This window comes from Scyliorhinus canicula, unplaced genomic scaffold (genome assembly GCF_902713615.1).
Source record: "Scyliorhinus canicula unplaced genomic scaffold, sScyCan1.1, whole genome shotgun sequence".
In the NCBI taxonomy this organism is placed as follows: domain Eukaryota; kingdom Metazoa; phylum Chordata; class Chondrichthyes; order Carcharhiniformes; family Scyliorhinidae; genus Scyliorhinus; species Scyliorhinus canicula.
The window spans coordinates 15,500-36,326 of record NW_024055731.1 but is presented as its reverse complement, the minus strand read 5'-3'; positions in this window follow the sequence as shown (position 1 = coordinate 36,326).

The window sequence follows — 20,827 nt, the reverse complement described above, 5'->3', positions numbered from 1 at the left end:
AACTGCACACAGCCCAAATAGGAGGGATAAGAGGCACGTCGTGTCCCATGAGGTAACTGAAGAGGAAATTGTGGTAAATTACAAAAGTTGAAATGAAATATGAAGTGCTCCAAGGATTTGAGAAAAATAGGACTATTAGACAAACAAGTAGAATCAGTGATATTTGAGAGAAAAAAATCAGTCAGGGAAAAATTGAGTTTTAAAGTGAGGGAAATATTTTCTGAGAAGTAAGATCATGTTGAGGAGTGGAACCAGACGGATCCTGAATTAGTCCCTCTTCAGTACATTGTGAGCACGGTAGCACAGTGGGTAGCACTGTTGCTTCACAGCCCCAGATGCCCGGGTTCGATTCCCGGCTTGGGTCACTGTCTGTGCGGAGTCTGCACATTCTCCCGTGTCTGTGTGAGTTTCCTCCGGGTGCTCCAGTTTCCTCCCACAAGTCCCGAAAGACGTACTGTTCGGTGAATTGGACATTCTGAATTCTGTGTACCCGAACAGGCGCCGGAATGTGGCGACTAGGGGCATTTCACAGTAACTTCATTGCCGTGTTCATGTCAGCCTGGCTTGTGACAATAAAGATTATTATTATTAGAAGTGATCAGGTGGAGCAGAAATACAAGATTCCAGACCACTGAATTGCTGACCTACTCCATGTCACGAATGGACCATGTGCAGCAATGTGTCCAACAGAACAATCGTTTCAGAATGAGTGCAGCAAACGGAAATGCTCCCTGGGACACCGCAGACTCTAAACTAGTCACACTATGCGGCTGGTATCAGCTGCAGGCGAGACTAGTGGAGCGGAAATAGCGACTGTTGAATCTCTAGAGGCATGTGACCATTCTGCACCTGCTCACTGCTCAACTGAGTGAGAACAATTAGCGGGGGACTGACATGAATCGCCCAGAAATATAGAAAATTAGGGAACGGAACGAGCATTCGGTTTACCGTACACGTGCCTATTTGAAAATGCTGTCCCAATCGTTTTTCACATCCCACATTTTCCATATTGTTTTCTCTTTTCAGATTATGACAATCCCCTTTTGAAATTTGCCATTCAATCTTCTTTCATAATTTTACGTGTCGTGTTCCAGATGTTAACAAGTCGGAATATTATTAATAAATACATGATTCTCTGTCATATTTTGCCGTGAAATCGGGATCGTTTGTCATTGGATCTGCTGCCAATGGGAACAATTACAGACGATCAAGCTATCGAAAATGCATGTTTTTCAGTAAAACGTTTGCGACTTCCTTCCACCTCCTTTGTTACAAGTAAATGAAGCCAACGTTCTTTTGCATAAACGGCTCTCGTCCCTGGTAATATTTAAATAGTTGACATCCGCACTTTATCCAACGTCTAACACTACTTCTCATTTGGCGTGCACAGGATTTGGAAAGAAACGGCCAGCAAAGATTTCTTCCATTTAGTATCCATTTCTGACATAAACATCAACATTCGTAAAAACTGCTTCCTAACAGATCCAGTTTAGATTTCTGGGAAATTTTCGTGTTTTCTTGTGTATTTCAATACACCCTCAATCCATTCAATGGCTGCATTCCAACAGAAATTAAACTAATCCGGCACCAGAGGGCGCCACCTTCAAACATGGGGATGATGAAGTTCCGTGACGGCATTGTCAAAACCAATTGGTGTTGCGGCCAGAGTGATGTCACAATGGGCTTGTGTGGGTGGAACATTGAGCTGAACAGAGCCCGGGTTCCCTCTCTCCTCTCAATCTCTGCCTCATTCCATTCCCATTCACTCAGACAGGTTCAGTCAGACATGTTTCTGTTAATACTGGCGGCGTTGTTGGAGGGTAAGTAATGGATAATGTTCATGGAGCCAGACTAGCAGGTTATAGATTGCAATAACATTTAATATAATTAACGATCAGAAATATCCAGATGATGAGTAGAGTTGAGTTTCCACAAACTGACACACATACAAACACATTTCGATCAATTATGTTTAAACTATTGATGTTTCATTTCTCTCCCTTTGCAGGCGGGCTAAGCACAAATCCAGTAACTCAGTCACCGATGACAAAAACCGTGACAGAAGGGGATTCGGTGCGGCTAGATTGCGAATATACTGACTCCGGTATGGAATACATGCAATGGTATCAGCAGAAAGCGGCACAGCCACCAATCTGGATTATTACCAATGTATTGTTCTGAAGGAAGACGTGGTTTCAGACGATATCTGGCGGCTGCTGACAAGTCTAAACAGAACGGTTACCTCAATATCAGCGCCCTCAGTGTGGATGACGGGGCGGTCTATTACTGTGCAGTGAGGCACAGCGTTAGAGAGCAGCTAGAGCCCCGTACAAAAACCTCAGCGAGTATTTAAAGCTCCACTAAAACTGCTTTCCTGCTCCTGTCTCCGGAAATTGTTTGATTCTGGATTCACGAAGACAGCCAGGTGTATTTGTCAAATCGTTATATTGGTCTCTCTGCTCCTCTACAGGTCAGCGGAGGAGCAATTTGGGAAATCATGACATACATTTCCACGCCGCGATGAACATGCTAAGTTAAAACTTGAAATACCGCGCTACCAGCAGGGTTAATAACAGCTCTCAGCTGTGGAAATAATGTAGCCAGAAATTGTAGCTTGCTCTTCCAGAACCGTTAACTCAGATGAGCCCAATTGCACTGAGCCTGGCCCTGGAATAAAACAGAGAATGAGTCAAACTCTGCTGTTGTATTTAACACAGGAAATTCAGAATAAAAATTTCAACAGAACATCACAGAGCAACATAATTATTATCATGTAGGACCATGGTGTCTGCTTTAGGCTTCATTAGAAAACACCTATTGCCTGCTGCTAGGGAGTCACTCAGATACGGGACTTGCTTCACGGTGGCTCATGGTGAGCGCTAAAAACTACCAGAAGTAGTTCAATAACAGGTGATTAAGAAGGCAAATGGAATTTTGTCCTTCATTGCTAGAGGGATGGAGTTTAAGACTAGGGAGGTTATGTTGCAATTGTATAAGGTGTTAGTGAGGCCACACCTGGAGTATTGTGTTCAGTTTTGGTCTCCTTACTTGAGAAAGGACGTACTGGCACTGGAGGGTGTGCAGAGGAGATTCACTAGGTTAATCACAGAGCTGAAGGGGTTGGATTATGAGGCGAGGTTGAGTAGACTGGGACTGTACTCGTTGGAATTTAGAAGGATGAGGGGGGGGGAATCTTATAGAAACATTTAAAATTATGAGGGGAATAGATAGGATAGATGCGGGCAGGTTGTTTCCACTGGCGGGTGAAAGCAGAACTAGGGGACATAGCCTCAAAATAAGGGGAAGTAGATTTAGGACTGCGTTTAGGAGGAACTTCTTCACCCAAAGGGTTGTGAATCTATGGAATTCCTTGCCCAGTGAAGCAGTTGAGGCTCCTTCATTACATGTTTTTAAGGTAAAGATAGATAGTCTTTTGAAGAATAAAGGGATTAAGGGTTATGGTGTTCGGGCCGGAAAGTGGAGCTGAGTCCACAAAAGATCAGCCATGATCTCATTGAATGACGGAGCAGGCTCGAGGGGCCAGATTGCCTACTCCTGCTCCTAGTTCTTATGTTCTTAAATCATGAACGCCCAGGTCCGCCACAGCCTTGTATTTGTCGCGCCCTTACAGATTTTTGCTGCACTGTCACGGGGTGGGGTGTGGGGATCCAATATTACTAACTTTGCCTTTCACCCGAGTATCGCTGGCAAACAGAGGATTGACCGGCTCTGCTGAAATTAACAGAGCCTGTTCTGGTCGTCAGTACCCTGATCCTGCTGCTACATTGAGCTGTCTACACCATTGTAGATCCTACCTCTTCATGCGGCCAGACAGCTCAACAGTGCTGTGCCTCGGTCGGTAACAAGATATACTTATGTACAGGGATTTATTTATCTGTATGTGAGCCATAGTAAGATCATCTATCCCTTTCTGCTGCGCGGATTCCCTCCCATCAGATGAAACATGAACGGTGCAGGATGCCCGGATGCTGACTGTATCGGTCAGGATCTATTGTATTAACTGTGAACTGTTGTGTGACGTCACTGTCCTCTTCAACCCTTATTTCAGCCTCCCCGCTGTTCCCCTGGGTCCTGGTAGCTCCAGTCTGACAGAAACCAACGGGAAAAATAAAATTCAGCATCGGCCTCATATTGACCAGCATAACGGCCACCCCCATCATCATCATTATTATTATTTACTTAACAGTAATATCAGGTTACACAGTGAGGGGAGAATGGGGGATTTGCAGTGAGGGAAATACTGAGAAGTGATGAGGAGAGATGAGATGATGAGGAGAGGCGATTCCCGCGACAATTCCTGAATTTGCTACTCTCAGGAAATTACCTGTCAGAGCAGAAATACAGATTCAGGAGCCAATGCACGGCTGCTCAAACCAATGAGCAGCGACAGCAATGTCTAGAATATCACAATGGTGTTGGAGCGAGAGAAACAAACGGAAACTGTGACCGGTGACACTGTAGACTCAAAGTTGATACAAAATGTGCGGCGGTTAGCAGCTGCAGTCTCAAGTGAGGGAGGGGAAATAGCGACAGTTGATCATCCTGCACCTGCTCACTGCTCAAGTCACTGAGAACAATATAGAGGGAAGACACTTCCCTCCAACGAGAAGGGATCTGATACAACTGAACCTCCCTGCCACTATTTCGTACAATCATAGAATCTACAGTGCAGAAGCAGGCCACCCGGCCCATCGAGTTCGCAATGCCCCTGGAAACAGCATCCCACCCAAGCCCACATCCCACCTCATCCCCTCAACCTAACACAACCTTTGAGGGCATTTAGCATGGCTAATGCACATAACCTGCACATCTTTGAATTCTGGGGGAAACCAGAGCACCCGGAAGAAACCGACGCAGACAGGGGAGAAGGTGCAGGCTCCGCACAGACAGTGACCCAGCCGGGAATAGAACCTGGGACCCTGAAGCTGTGAATCCATTGTGCTAATCACTGTGCTACCGTGCCGCCCACATACGTACACGGCGCTGTGGGAAATCATTGTGCTCCTGATCGTTAGCTCGGTCGTCTTGTCCTTTGAATATTTGACATACCCTGGATTGAGACAGAAGATTCCAGCAATGGTTTCCGGAGATTTAGCATAGTTTTCAGGCATAAACATTAACAGTAACAAAGACAGTATCTAAACAGCTCCAATTTAGATTGCTGGGTTGCATTCGAATCTTGGTATGTTTTGCAGCAAACCCTGAACCCACTCAATAGAAAAATTCGATTTAACAGAATTTGCCAGCAGAGGGCGCCGAATTCAAGCACGGGCGTCATAAACCCACGTGATGTTTTCTTTGAAGCCTGTTTGGCTGGGGGACCAGTGAGGTCACAGTAGCCCCCCCCCCCCCCTGCACTCTAACGCCTCTGCCTCCTCAATGAGTTGAGCAGAGCCCGGGCTCCCTCTCTCCTGTATGGCTGGGAGACCAGTGAGGTCACAATAGACTCCTGCTCCCCTCCAACCCTCCGCACCTTCAATGAGCTGAGCAGAGCCCGGGCTCCCTCTCTCCTTCACAATCTCTGAGAGAGATTCAGTCTGACATGTTTCTGATAATACTGGCGGCGCTGTGGCACGGTAAGTCCTGGATAGTAACCATCGAGGCAGATTAGCATATTTATACAGATCGATGGCAATATAATTGCACTCGAAAATATCGATATGATGCGCAGTTGGGAGGTTTCACAAACTCTCAGATACTGGCAAGTTTTCATCAGTTGATATTTAATTCCTCTACCTTCACAGGCGGAATATGCACAGATCCAGTAACTCAGTCACCGGTGATACTAACCGCATCGGAAGGGGATTCGGTGCAGTTTAATTGTGAATATACAGACAAAAGTATGGACTTCATGCAATGGTATCAGCAGAAACCGGCACAACAACCGAGATGGATCATCACTAACAACCTAGCATTGAAGAAAGAAACAGTTTCAGGACGACATCTGGCGGTTGCTGACAAGTCTAAACAGAACGGTTCCCTCAGTATAAGCGGCCTCAGTGTGGGGGACGGGGCGGTCTATTACTGTGCAGTGAGGCACAGCGTAGATAGCAGCTCGAGCACCGTACAGAAACTTCAGCGAGTCTGTACAGCTCTACTAAGTTTCATTATGCGCAAAGAATTTGATCCCCGCTGTTCGAACTCTGTCAGGTGTATTTACCAGGTTTTTTTAATGCTTTCGCCCTTGTGCCGATCAACAAAGGAGCCGTTTGGAGAATGTTGTGCCTTATCATGCTGCGATATTTACAGTACCTTTAACCCCGGAATATCCACCACGCAGCAGAGGGAAGATCTCACATGTGGAGTTAGTATAGCCGAAAAGTACGGACTGTTCTTCCAGAAGCCTTAACTCAGCTGAGCCCAGGGACACCGACTCCTCAACACCCGGTATGTAACGAAATGCAGAATGGATCAGGGGGAGGCGGTGGCAATGTGGTATTGTCACTGGACTAGAAATGCAGACACCGAGAGTAATGATATGGGGTTGACTCTTAACTTCCCCCTCAAGAGCGATTCGCGATGACCCAAAAAAAAAAATTCCTGCGATACTTAACACATGAAATGTACAATAGCAGAGATTCACCTCACAACACGGCTAGCATTATCAGTCCGTAACATGGGGAGCAGATGATGCCGGGTTTAGGCTTGAATACAAATCGACTTGCCGATCGATAATGTAAATAAAAGCAGATTATTGCTGGAATCTGAAAACCTGGACAATCCCAGCAGGTCTGGCAGCTTCTGTGGAGGGAGAAGGGAGCTAACGTTTCGAGTCTGAGTGACTCTTTGTCAAAGCTGAGAATTCGGATGTTGAGTTGATTAAGGATTTACCGAAATACATACAGAGCCACAAATGTGTCTCAAAAATCTAAATTGCAGCTTTTTAGACACCGTCTTCCTTAATGTTGATATTTATGTAAGAAAATGATGAGGGGCATAGATAGGGTAGATAGGAGGGAACTTAGTAGATGGGTCAATAACCAGGGTGCAGAGATTTAAGTTAAGGGGCAGGATTTAGTGGAGATTTGAGGAAACAATTTTACCCAGAGGGTGATGGGAATTTGGAACTCACTGCGTGAAGGAGTGGTAGAGGCGGGAAGGCTCATAACATTTAAGAAGCATTTCAATAAACACTTCAAACGCCACAGCATACAAGGCTATGGGCCAACTGCTGGTTAATTGAATTAGGATACAAATGTGCTTGATGGCCAGCGCATGCACACTGGGCCGGAGGGCCTCTTTCTGAGCTGTAAAGCCATATGGCTCTATGACTCTAAGTGGAAAGGTGAAAACGTCTAGCGAGGAAATTTCAGAGCTTTGTGTCGAGGCAGCTTAAGGCACGGCCAGCGATGGTGGAGTTTATAAGTCGGAGGTGAAGGCAGTTAGTTCCAGATTCCCACCACCGGCTGGATGACAACGTTTTTCCTCAAATCCCCTCGAAATCTCCAACTCCTTATCTTTAATCTATGCCTATTGGTTATCTACTAAGGTGAAAAGTTTCTTCCCATCTATGTCCCTCATAGGAAGGACAGTCATTGTTCCTTTGAATTTCTCCTTATAACCAAACTCTTTGACCAAACTTGTGATCATATGACCGAATATGTTCATAGTTCCTGTGACACCCCTTGGGAGATGTTATTGTGTGAAAACCCTCGAAAGTGATTTAAGTTGCTGCATGTATTGTCACTCAGTGAGACCTGATATGTTACTGAGTGAGGGAGTCGTATAGTTTACTGAGTGAGTGAGTCTGTGCACCAGGATACGAACACGAAGCAGGAGTTAAGGTATCGCAGATAGATTCATCAATACAATATCTGTTATGAATGCGAGTTGTAATCATAAACTGGTATAACTGTGCAGGTGGGTCTCACTATTTATGTTTTTGGGAATTGTGTTCTGTTACAATTGTTGATACACTCACTATGGAAAGTGAACAATATGGGGGGGGGCTCCCCCTGCTGAGCTGTAGCTGGAACTGCCAGTGTGGGGTTTTTGTACGGGGTTCACCATGTCTCTGTAGCAGTGTGGGCTTCAGAGCACAGAAATACACGGCGCTGTCTGAGATCATTGTGTTACTGATCGTTAGCTCGGTAGTCTTGTTATTTTATCAACCGTAGAGGAAAACCGAATATCAAGGTCAATGTTCCTTTGCACAGTCAGTCCAATAAATTGAAGCATGTACATTGGAGCTTTCCTGGGCTGCTGTCTGTACCAGTACACATAGAGGTTAGGGTCGCTTGTTTTCAAGGTGCAGGTTAATGTGACATTCCTTTCCTCTTCAAGCGTTATTTCAGGTTCCTTTTGTTCCACGGTATCTTGGTGGCTCCATTCTAACAGAGGTAACAGCGATAAAGACAATCAGAGTCAGCATCACATTAAGGAATACAATCATCAGCAAAATAATCTCTGTCATTTTACCAACACCTGGGTTACTGCAGTCAGGAAGAGAATGGGGTTTTACTGGGAAGGAAATACTTACTGAAAAGTGGGATAATGATGAGCGAGCGAAGCGAGATGGTTCCTCATGATCCTTCTAGAGTTTGTGATTCTGCAATGAGAGACATCCTCTGTCAGAGACAGAAATACAGATCCCCGTCACACTGCACTGCTGATCCGACCAATGAGAGGAATGAACCAGCAGCAGCAATCTCTCCAATAACACTATGGTGCTAGAGCGAGAGCAGCAAACGGAAGCTGTGGGCGGGGATACCGCAGTCTGAATATTGAGTGAAGTGTGCGGTGACTCTCAGCTGCATTCGGAACTGATGGAGCGAAATAGCGACGGTTCAATCTTCCCTACACCGTGACCATCATGCACCTGCTCACTGTGCAAGGCACTGAGAAGAAATAGATCGGGAGGGACATGGACGGACTAGAATCTAGAATCTTCGAGTCCACACAATCTCAATTCCCGAGACACTTTGAAAGAGTTTTCGTATTCTTCTTTCAAAAACTGCATTTTCTATATATCCCGTAATTGCCTTTACATTTGTGTGAAATTCCCTTCTTAAAGTTATTGTTGAATCTTCTGCCGCCTTATTTAGACTCCGCCTTTTATAGTTTAACAAATCGCAGTGTAGATATGAACAGAATTTTTCTGGGCTTTATTTCTCCTCAATCCTTCTGTATCCAAGGATCTGCTCGTGGAAACAGCTCAGTGCGATCTTTACATTTCAGCAACTAATTCAATCTCCCCTTTACCTTCCTTGACCGAAGGAGAAGCGGCCTTATGGCGCCATCGGCAGCTTCTCTGCCTCAGGCTCCTTAGTCGCTGAGTTTTACAGCGAAGAAGAGGACCTTTGGCCCATCGCGTTTGCCCCGACCATCAAGTACCTGTCTCGTCTAAACCAATTTTCCAGCACTTGACCCGTAGCCTTGTATGCAATGGCGTTTCAAGTGCTCTTCCAAACGCTTCTTAAGTGTTGTGAGTGTTCCCGCCTCGATCACCCTCACAGACAGTGTGTTCCAGGTTCTCACAACGCTCAAATGCCCTCTAAATCTCCTCCCCTTACCTGAAATGTATTCCCTCTGGTTGTTGACCCCTCCACTAATGGGAACGGTTTCTTCCTATCTATTTTCCGCATAATTTTGTAAACCTCGATCAGCCTTACCTGACAACGTTTGACAATTAATGACAATAATCCCAGCCTATCCAGCCTCTCTTCATAGCTGAGAAACTCCTTCCCAGAAACCTTCCTGATTAATCTCCTCTGCACCCTCTCTGGTGCATCACATCTTTCCCATAGTGTGCGGGCTAACCAGCGTTTTACACATCCCCATAATAACCTCCCTGCTCTTATATTCCATGCCTCGGCTAATAAAGGCAAGTATCCCTCATATCTTCTTCACCACGTTATCTACTTGTCCTGTGTCTGCGGGGATCTATGGGCCTGAACACCATGGTCCCCCTTGCTTCTATACTTCTTGACTTCCTGGCGTTTATTGTGCATTTTCTTGCATTGTTCATCCTCCCAAAAGCATAATCCAACCCTTTTCAGGGTTAAATTCCATTTGCCACCGTTCTGCCTATCTGGCCCGTCCGTCTAAATCATCCTGCAATCTAAACCATTCCTCCTCGCTATTTAGCACACCGCCGAATTTCATGTTGTCTGGCTCAGGGAATTGAAATGCCAGAACGGTGTGGTTCCTGTTCCAGCTCTGGGGTGGTTGCGAACTGCCTCCCAGTGACAGTGCAATGGATTGGATCTTCCTTAAGGCAGATAGCGCCAGAGAAGAAATTAATGAGTAGATTCCAGATTTAGATTCCGTTTTGACATAAAAATCAATAAACCTTAAGTCCATTCAGTAACCCCCATTCTGAACCGGATTGAACAGAATCCACCAGCAGAAGGCGCAAAGCCCAACCATGATAATTAGAAAGTCACATGAGACCAAAACCAGTCTCCTCAGTGCTGTCACAATGGGCCTGGCCCCCTGCTGTGTGTGGGTGGAGCAATGAACTGAACAGAGCCGGGATCCCTCTCTCCTTCTCAATCTCTGGATCATTCCAGTCATATTCACTGAGAGATTCAGTCAGACATGTTTTTAATATTACTGGCGGGGGTTCTTGCACATTAAGTAATGGATTTTCCTCATCAATACAGTTTAACAGATTGATGGGAATTTACACAAATTCATACAGTTAATGAAGGTTTACCTCCATCCTGTTTATCCTTCTGCTCTTTTGAGCCTCTACATTTACAGGCGGACTATTTGCGGATCCAGTGACAGTCTCCGGTGACAGTAGCTGTGTTTGAAGGTGCCTTGGTGACGTTATATTGAGGATATACAACCCGGGTAATAACGGGCATCCACTGGTATGGACAGAGACCGGCACAGTCTCCAAACTGGATTATTAATGAAGTAATAGGACTGTAAAAAGATGGAGTCTGAGGGCAATATCTGGCTGTTGCTCATAATATAAACACGCTGTGTGTGGAGGACTCTTACTATGCATTGAGGCGCAGCTTCACATAATAACCAAGAACTCGCACAAAAATCCTCTGCGAGTCTTTGTGTCGTCTTCTTAGCGCCTTGATCAACCGGGAAAATTTCATCCCAGGCCCACGGACAAACAAACATTAGCAGGTTGTTTATCAAACAGTTGCATTATTTTATTGGTCCTTGTTCAAATCAATCGATCTGAGAAATGTTGCGACGTAGCTCAATATCGCCGCCGAAAACCTCCTCAGTAAATATCTCGCAGTTTATACAGAATACTGACCTGCCTACATCGGCAGAGAAAGCTCTCGCACGTGGAGCGATTACAGCTGAACATTCCTGACTGTCTTTCCAGTGCCTTCAATTCGGCCGGATCCTGGGAGACTCATTGTGCATCACACATTCCTGTAACAAAACGTAAAATGTGTCTAAGTAAGGAATTTGATTTGACACAAGAAATAGACAACGGCCTTTGAATATGAACTCACCGAACGGCACAATGATTATTATCTTAAAGCACCATCGAACCCGTGCTCTCTGGTTGTGACTTCTACAGAACATAAACTGAATTTAAATGGATTCTGGACCTTCTTTTCTGATATTGAACAGGAAATTCAAATCACGAACAGGCCTCACTCATTGGGACGTATCCACGGAAGAGTGTTACTAAAATGCCTGCTCTCTGATGACTGCACAGGCGACACACTTTCTGAATCACCACGGCAGGTTTTGTACGGCGCTGAATGGTTTTCAGTTCACTGTGCCTCCACTGCACAGAGATAGGTGGCGGTGTCTGTCAGTCGAACGTCACTAATATTCAGAACGCTTTGTTTCTCTGAAAAAATGAACCGAGCTGTGATCCTCCCCTGATCGCTGGTACCGCTCGCCAGATGCTGCACGGTTTGGTCCGGGTATTGTCCTGTACCATTGTAGGATGTTTACTGCTAATGTGGTGGAACAGGCCAAGGATGCAATGTTTCCCTCGGTAACAACCACTGACTGAGGAGACTGTGATACCTCGCCACTGCCAGCGGCATCTGAGAAAAATGTAGATGTAAAATAACATGATAAATGTAATATCGCACAGACCACGAGAATATACTATAGCAAAATCAAATACAAAATGGCGTAACAAAATACACAATAAAGCATGCTAAATGTTACTACAACATGACATATCTGATTGTGACATATTCCTGCCAGATACGGTGATTACACTCACACGGAGAGAAGAGTAAGAAATTCAGGAGATAATCACTGAAGTGAAGCTCAGCTTCATGTTGGATCCTATCGATCTGAGTTAAGTAGCTCTCCGTAGTTTTCAGGACGAGAGACAATGCTGAGAAGGCAGTGCTGTTGTATATCAAACTGAGTCCAACATCAACTGCACCGTGCCCGCCCGAACCAGGTCTCTGGGACTGGGTCTCTGATCACAAAGTGAAGCTGTGAAGGAGCTTCAGCATTGGTGGAGTGTGGGTAGGAGAATGCGCATGCGCAGAGCACCGCCTATGTGGGGGTCAGACTGAGAACACGTGTGAAGTTGCCCTGCATATTTAGTGACGTAGGTCTGTAAACTGAGTGACGTCAGTGGGACTGGTTGAAGGGTCAGAAACATATTTGCCGGAGCTGATCTGAACACCCAGCCCTGAGTTTCAGAGAATTAATAGCTGATCAGATACAGAAAGGATGGGTTAACCTGGAGACTGGTTTGATGACGGATCTGACGGTGGGATCGGATTCTGCAGTGTATTTTTACTGCCGTTGTTGGAAACAAGTGGCTGACAGCTTGATTCGAAGTTAATGTGGCTTCCTCCCGGTGTGGGTTTGAGCGGCTGACATCGCTGGTCAATGTGGCTGAATCTGCTCGAGTTTCTGTCGAAACGGCAACAGACTGGTGGCTCGAAGACACAGTGCAATGTACGGGAGTGGGACTCTGTCCATGGTATACTCAGTCTGTGAGTCCTGCTTCTGATCAACTCTTCATGGCCACTTTCTCCACCCAGAGATAGATAGAGTTTAGCTGCCTGAGCGGTGCTGTTGCTGTTTTGTTATTTAGCCTCACTGCTCGTCTGCTGACATGAGTAACGCAGCAGAGGTGAAATCCTGGAACTCCCTCCCTGACAGCAGCGGTTCAAGAAGGCAGCATCAAAGGTTAAACTAAAAATAGCAACTTCTGTCTTAACATCTGAGGACAGTAGCCGAGAAACAGAATTTCCGTCACTCAGATCAGAAATATATGTTCAACAGGAAATAATCATGTGTTTACAATTCCGATTGAAACCATGATTTCAAATGCGATGAAATGTGTTTGTTCCACAATTACCTTCCGAAATGCCCGCCTGCACCAGCCCCAAACAATCCAGACACTGGCTGACCGCTGTCGATCTGTAAAAATGGAATTCGAAGTAACAACTTCTATTCCGCACCATTAAGAATCGACTGTCTTTCGCAGGTTTTTCTTACTTCACTTTCTTGCGTCTCCAAAGGTGGTTTAACACCTGTAGGTGGCGAACTGTCTGTCAGTGAATGGGAACAATCCAAGCTGGGATACAGTCAGTGCCTTCGAAGAAGAATCGCTGCATAGATCCAGACGGGAGTCAGGAATGGGTTTGCTGGTCTGGTTATTGTAGGACGGAAACACAGTTGTGTCAGAAAACATTAAATAGACACTGGAAAGGAGAATAATCATTGGGGGGGGGGGGGGGGGGGGGTCTCTGTTCTTGGGGTTTGTTATAAACTGTGCAATCACTGCTTTGTGTAAATTTGCTCATTTCCTACAAACTGCCTGTCAACCAATAAAATTCCTCGGAGGTCTTCCGGGATACTGATTGTGCCAGAACAGAGTATCAAAAACATCTGTCGAGTATCTACAGTCCAGGTTAATGCTCTGTCCTTCCAGAACCGTTATCGCAGATCGATCATGGGGCACTGAATCTTCACCATTTGTTCCTGGAACAAAACATAAAACGTATTCAATATGTGGGAGTGAAGATCGTACACGGAGCAGCAGGGTATCATTATGGTTAGCACAATTGCTTCACAGCTTCAGGCTCCCAGGTTCAATTCCCGACTTGGGCCACTGTCTGTGCGGAGTCTGCACATTCTCCCCGTGTTTGCCTGGATTTTACTCCTGGTGCTCCGGTTTCCTCCACAGTCCAAAGATGTGCAAGTGGATTGGCCATGCTAAATTGCCCCTAGTGTCCAACTTAGGGTTGGGTGGGGTTACTTAGTGTTGGGTGGGGTTACTGGGTTGTGGGGACAGGTTGGAGGTGTGGACCTTCTGCAGGGTGCCCTTTCCAAGAGCCAGTGCAGACTCGACCGGCCGAATGGCCTCCTTCTGCACTGTAACATCTGTGAAATCTATGAAAATAATTCCGTCATATAGACCTTGTGTCCCGGCTTTGATCAAAGGGATCTAGAAGAGCGGAACGGAGATGGAGAAACGTTCACACAATAATTCAGACAGCAATGTAAAGATCATAAAAGACTAAATGTGAGTTAACGAACCGGAAATTAAGTTGTGAAATTCATTCTAGTAGAAATGCAAGTTATAAACTAACGAATATAATTATTCAGTTCTGATCGCTTGTTCTCAGTGAGTGTTGTGTTTGTTTTTGATGGTTTGGTAATGACACTGTGACCCTCACAGACTGAGTAGTTGTGTCTGTCTATCAATGTGAGAGCGCCCCTCTGCCGAGAAATGACTGGAACTCCAGTGTGAGTGTTTGTACGGGACCCGTTATATCTCTGCAGCAGTGTGGGCTCCATGGCGCAGAAATACCCGCACTGTCGGAGAGATCAGCCACGGCGATATTTAAAGGTACCGTTTGGTTTTCTTTGAGTAAAGCAGCAGAAAACCTGGCTGGGACATCTGGAGAGTTATCTGAACTGCCCCTAACTATAGATTCTCATTACATTCCTCGGAGGTCTTCCGGATACTGAATGTACCAGAAAAACAACTGTGGAATATCTACAGTCCAGGTTAATGCTCTGTCCTTCCGGAACCCGTTAACTCAGATCGATCCTGGGCCACTGAGTCTTCACCATTTCTTCCTGGAATTAACACAAATTGTATTCAATATCTGAGAGTGAAGATTGCACACGGTGAACATTAGAACATCGACTCACCATTCACCAGTCACCAACATGGGGAATACATGGTGCCTGGATTAGAGTCCGACAGAAATCAATCAGATTTTGAATATGTTCTGGTATTAAAGCGGAAATTCAGATGAATGAATGCTTCAGTTACTGGGAAAAGAAAGGGCATTTCCGAAGACTAAACTGTCGAAACTGATGACAGTAAGAAGTCTTACAACACCAGGTTAAAGTCCACAGGTTTGTTTCAAACACGAGCTTTCGGAGCACGGCTCCTTCTTCAGGTGAATGGAAAGGCTTGTTCCAGAAATGTTTATATAGACACAGTCAGAGATGCCCCGGAATGCGAGCACCTGCAGGCAATCAAATCATCAAAGATGCAGAGAGAGAGGTAACTCCAGGTTAAAGAGGTGTGAATTGTCCCAAGCCAGTTCAGTCGGTAGGCCTCTGCAAGTCCGGCTTGTTGGTGGGGGCCGAATGTAATGCGACATGAATCCCAGATCCCGGTTGAGTCCGCATTGATGCGTGCGGAACTTAGCTATAAGTTTTTGCTCAGCAATTTTGCGTTGTCGCGTCTCCTGAAGGCCTCCTTGTAGAATGCTGACCCGGAGATCAGAGGCTGAATGTCCTTGACTGCTGAAGTGTTCCCCAACTGGAAGGGAACAGTCCTGCCTGTTGATAGTCGCACGATGCCCGTTTATTCGTTGTCGCAGTGTCTGCATGGTCTCGCCAATGTACCACGCTTCGGGACATCCTTTCCTGCAGCGTATGAGGTAGACTACATTGGTCGAGTCGCACGAGTATGCGCCGCGTACCTGGTGGGTGGTGTTTCCACGTGTAATGGTGGTGTCCATGTCGATGATCTGGCATGTCTTGCAGAGATTACCCTGGCAGGGTTTGTGGTGTTGTGGTTGCTGTTCTGAAGGCTGGGTAATTGCTGCAAACAATGGTTTGTTTGAGGTTGCGCGGTTGTTTGAAGGCCAGTAGTGGGGGTGTGGGGATGACCTTGGCAAGATGTCCATCCTCGCTGATGATGTGTTGGAGGCTGCGAAGAAGATGTCGTAGTTTCTCCGCCCCAGGAAAGTACTGGACGACGAAGGGTACTCTGTCAGTGGTGTCCCGTGTTTGTCTTCTGAGGAGGTCGGTGCGGTTTTTTTGCTGTGGCGCGGTGGAACTGTCGATCAATGAGTCGAGCGCCATATCCCGTTCGTACTGAGGGCATCTTTCAGCATCTGTAGGTGTCTGTTGCGCTCCTCCTTGTCTGAGCAGATCCTGTGTATACGGAGGGCTTGTCCATAGGGGATGGCTTCTTTAATGTGTTTCGGGTGAAAGCTGGAGAAGTGGAGCATCGTGAGATTATCTGTGGGCTTGCGGTAAAGCGAGGTGCTGAGGTGACCGTCCTTGATGGAGACGAGTGTGTCCAAGAATGGAACTGAATTTGGAGAATAGTCCATGGTGAGTTTGATGGTGGGATGGAACTTATTGATGTCATCGTGTAGTCGTTTCAGTGATGTCTCGCCGTGGGTCCATAGGAAAAAAATGTCATCGATGTATCTGGTGTATAGCATCGGTTGAAAGTCCTGTGTGGTGAGGAAGTCCTGTTCAAACTTGTGCATGAAGATGTTGGCATATTGAGGTGCAAATTTGGTCCCCATGGCTGTTCCGTGCGTCTGGATGAAGAATTTGTTGTCGAGGTGAAGACGTTGTGGTCTAGAATGAAACGGATGAGTTGCAGAATTGCTGTTTCTGGAGATTGGCAGTTTGTCGGTGTTGAGGACTGAGGCTGTTGCAGCAATGCCGTCGTCATGGGGGATGCTGGTGTAGAGTGCCGAGACATCCATTGTGACGAGGAATGTTCCTGGTTCAACTGGTCCATGGGTGCTGAGTTTCTGTAGGAAGTCCGTCGTGTCGCGACAGAAGCTGGGTGTACCTTGTACGATGGGTTTCAAGATGCCCTCGATGTGGCCAGAGAGGTTCTCACACAGGGTCCCATTGCCTGAAACGATAGGACGGCCTGGTGTGTTGGCCTTGTGTATTTTCGGGAGGCAGTAGAGATCTCCAATGCGGGGATTACGTGGGATGAGAGCACGTAGGGTGTTCTGAAGGTCTGGATCTAAGGTCTTGATCAGTCTGCTGAGTTGGCGGATGTGTTCCTTGGTTGGATCTGCGGGTAACTGCCTGTAGTGTTCCTGGTTGTCGAGTTGTCGGTATACTTCTTTGCAGTAGTCTGTTCTGTTCAGTATGACGGTGGCCCCTCCTTTGTCTGCTGGTTTGATGACGATGTTGCGGTTGGTCTTGAGAGTGCGGATGGCGTTGCGTTGTGCTTGGGTGACGTTTGAGGCTGCCTTGTGATTGCGAGTGATGAATCTGGCATTGACACGACTTCTGACGGCTTGAGCATACATGTCGAGTCTAGGGCAGCGGCCTTCCGAGGGGTCCAATTGACTCTTTCCTTTTCGGTTGCTGCACTGCAGATCTCGCGGTCTGCTGTTCCGGTTCATTGGTCGTGTCCCTGGGTTCGCTGTCGGCCTCTTGGGGTCCTGTGAAGAATTCCCGAGCCTCATTCGCCTGATGATTCCTCGTATCTGCCGCGAGACTGATGGGGTCCATTTTGGTGGTGGTGCAGAATTGAGCCTCTGCTGAGGACTTCGATTTCGTCTGGTTGAAGGGTGCAGTCCTGACAAGTTGACAATGGATTTCCCTGTATTGTTGTTCGACTGTTGTACCGGGAGAAGCTTGATGCTGCTGGTGGTGATGCCAAGTTTCTCAAGCTTCCTGTTCTTGGTGTGCATGTAGGTGGCATAGTATTGCTGTCTCATCGAAGTCCTCAGCAGAGGGCTCAATTTCTGCACCACCAACAAAATGGACCCCATCAGTCTCGCGGCAGATACGGAGGAATTCATCAGGCGAATGAGGCTCCAGGAATTCTTCCACAGACCCCAAGAGGCCGACAGCGAACCCAGGGACACGACCAATGAACCGGAACAGCAGACCGCGAGATCTGCAGTGCAGCAACCGAAAAGGAAAGAGTCAAATTGGACCCCTCCGGAAGGCCGCTGCCCTAGACTCGACATGTATGCTCAAGCTGTCAGAAGTCGTGTCAATGCCAGATTCATCACTCGCAATCACAAGGCAGCCTCAAACGTCACCCAAGCACAACGCAACGCCATCCGCACTCTCAAGACCAACCGCAACATCGTCATCAAACCAGCAGACAAAGGAGGGGCCACCGTCATACTGAACAGAACAGACTACTGCAAAGAAGTATACAGACAACTCGACAACCAGGAACACTACAGGCAGTTACCCGCAGATCCAACCAAGGAACACATCCGCCAACTCAGCAGACTGATCAAGACCTTAGATCAGACCTTCAAACACCCTACGTGCTCTCATCCCACGTATCCCCGCATTGGAGATCTCTACTGCCCTCCCGAAAATACACAAGGCCACACACCCAGGCCGTCCTATCGTTTCAGGCAATGGGACCCTGTGTGAGAACCTCTCGGGCCACATCGAGGGGCATCTTGAAACCCATCGTACAAGGTACACCCAGCTTCTGTCGCGACACACGACGTCCTCAGAAACTCAGCACCCATGGACCAGTTGAACCAGGAACATTCCATCGTCACAATGATGTCTCGGCACTCTACACCACATCCCCCATGACATACGGCATTGCTGCAACAGCCTCAGTCCTCAACACCGACAACTGCCAATCTCCAGACGCAATTCTGCAACTCATTCCTTTCATTCTAGACCACAAACGTCTTCACCTTCGACAACAAATTCTTCATCCAGACGCACGGAACAGCCATGGGGACCAAATTTGCACTCATATGCCAACTCTTCATGCACAAGGTTTGAACAGACTTCCTCACCACCAGGACTTTCAACCGATGCTATACACCAGATCATCGATGACATTTTTTCCTTTGGACCCACGGCGAGACATACTGAACGACTACACGTGACATCAATAAGTTCCATCCCACCATCAAACTCACCATGGACTATTCTCCAAATTCAGTTCCATTCTTGGACACACTCGTCTCCATCAAGGACGGTCACCTCAGCACTCGCTTTACCGCAAGCCCACAGATAATCTCACGATGCGCCACTTCTCCAGCTTTCACCCCGAAGACACATTAAAGAAGCCATCCCCTATGGACAAGCCCTCCGTATACACAGGATCTGCTCAACAAGGAGGAGCGCAACAGACACCTACAGATGCTGAAAGATGCCCTCGTACGAACGGATATGCGCTCGACTCTTGATCGACAGTTCCACCGCGCCACAGCAAAAAAACCGCACCAACCTCCTCAGAAGACAAACACGGGACACCACTGACAGAGTACCCTCGTCGTCCAGTACTTCCTGGGGCGGAGAAACTACGACATCTTCTTCGCAGCTCCAACACATCATCAGCGAGGATGGACATCTTGCCAAGGTCATCCCCACACCCCCACTACTGGCCTTCAACAACCGCGCAACCTCAAACAAACCATTGTTTGCAGCAAATTACCCAGCCTTCAGAACAGCAACCACAACACCACAAAACCCTGCCAGGGTAATCTCTGCAAGACATGCCAGATCATCGACATGGACACCACCATTACACGTGGAAACACCACCCACCAGGTACGCGGCGCATACTCGTGCGAACTCGACCAATGTAGTCTACCTCATACGCGGTAGGAAAGGATGTCCCGAAGCGTGGTACATTGGCGAGACCATGCAGACACTGCGACAACGAATAAACGGGCATCGTGCGACTATCAACAGGCAGACTGTTCCCGTCCAGTTGGGGAACACTTCAGCAGTCAAGGACCATTCAGCCTCTGATCGCCGGGTCAGCATTCTACAAGGAGGCCTTCAGGAGACGCGACACGCAAAATTGCTGGGCAAAAACTTTAGCTAAGTTCCGCACGCATGAATGCGGACTCACCGGGATCTGGGATTCATGTCGCATTACATTCGTCCCCCACCACAAGCCTGGACTTGCAGAGGCCTACCGCTGAACTGGCTTGGACAATTCACACCTCTTTAAACCTGTAGTACTCCTCTCTCTCTGCATCTTTGATGATTTGATTGCCTGCAGGTGCTCGCATTCCGGGCATCTCTGACTGTGTCTATATAAACATGTCTGGAACAAGCCTTTCCATTCACCTGAAGAAGGAGCCGTGCTCCGAAAGCTCGTGTTTGAAACAAACCTGTTGGACTTTAACCCTGGTGTTGTAAGACTTCTTACTGTGCTCACCCCAGTCCAACGCCGGCATCTCCACATCATGGAAACTGATGACAGTTGGGCACCAAGCGTGAACCATACCTCCGGACCAAGAAGTCCAATTTTAAGATCGAGCATAAGCAAAATATAACTATGTTAACTTGGACATAAGTTATACATCTCTTTTTTTATGTTGAGACATCTGTTTTTCAAATTCACCTGTGATTCACCTGAGGAAGGAGCAGTGCTCCGAAAGCTAGTGCTGAAACAAACATGTTGGGCTTTAACCTGGTGTTGTAAGACATCTTACTGTTTTTTTAAAGGAACAGCTGTTGTCTTGTAATAAGTGACCTGGCCTCTCAACCAGGCCATTAGAATCTGCAGCAACACAGTCAGGTTGCACATTTCACACGTCCGCTGATTGCTGTAGTGTAGTGATTATCACATTCACCTCACACGCGAAAATGACGAAAATGTCTCAGACAGAATGAAAAAGGGAATGTAAATGAGGCTAATTAAGGCTGAGAAAGGTGCTGATAG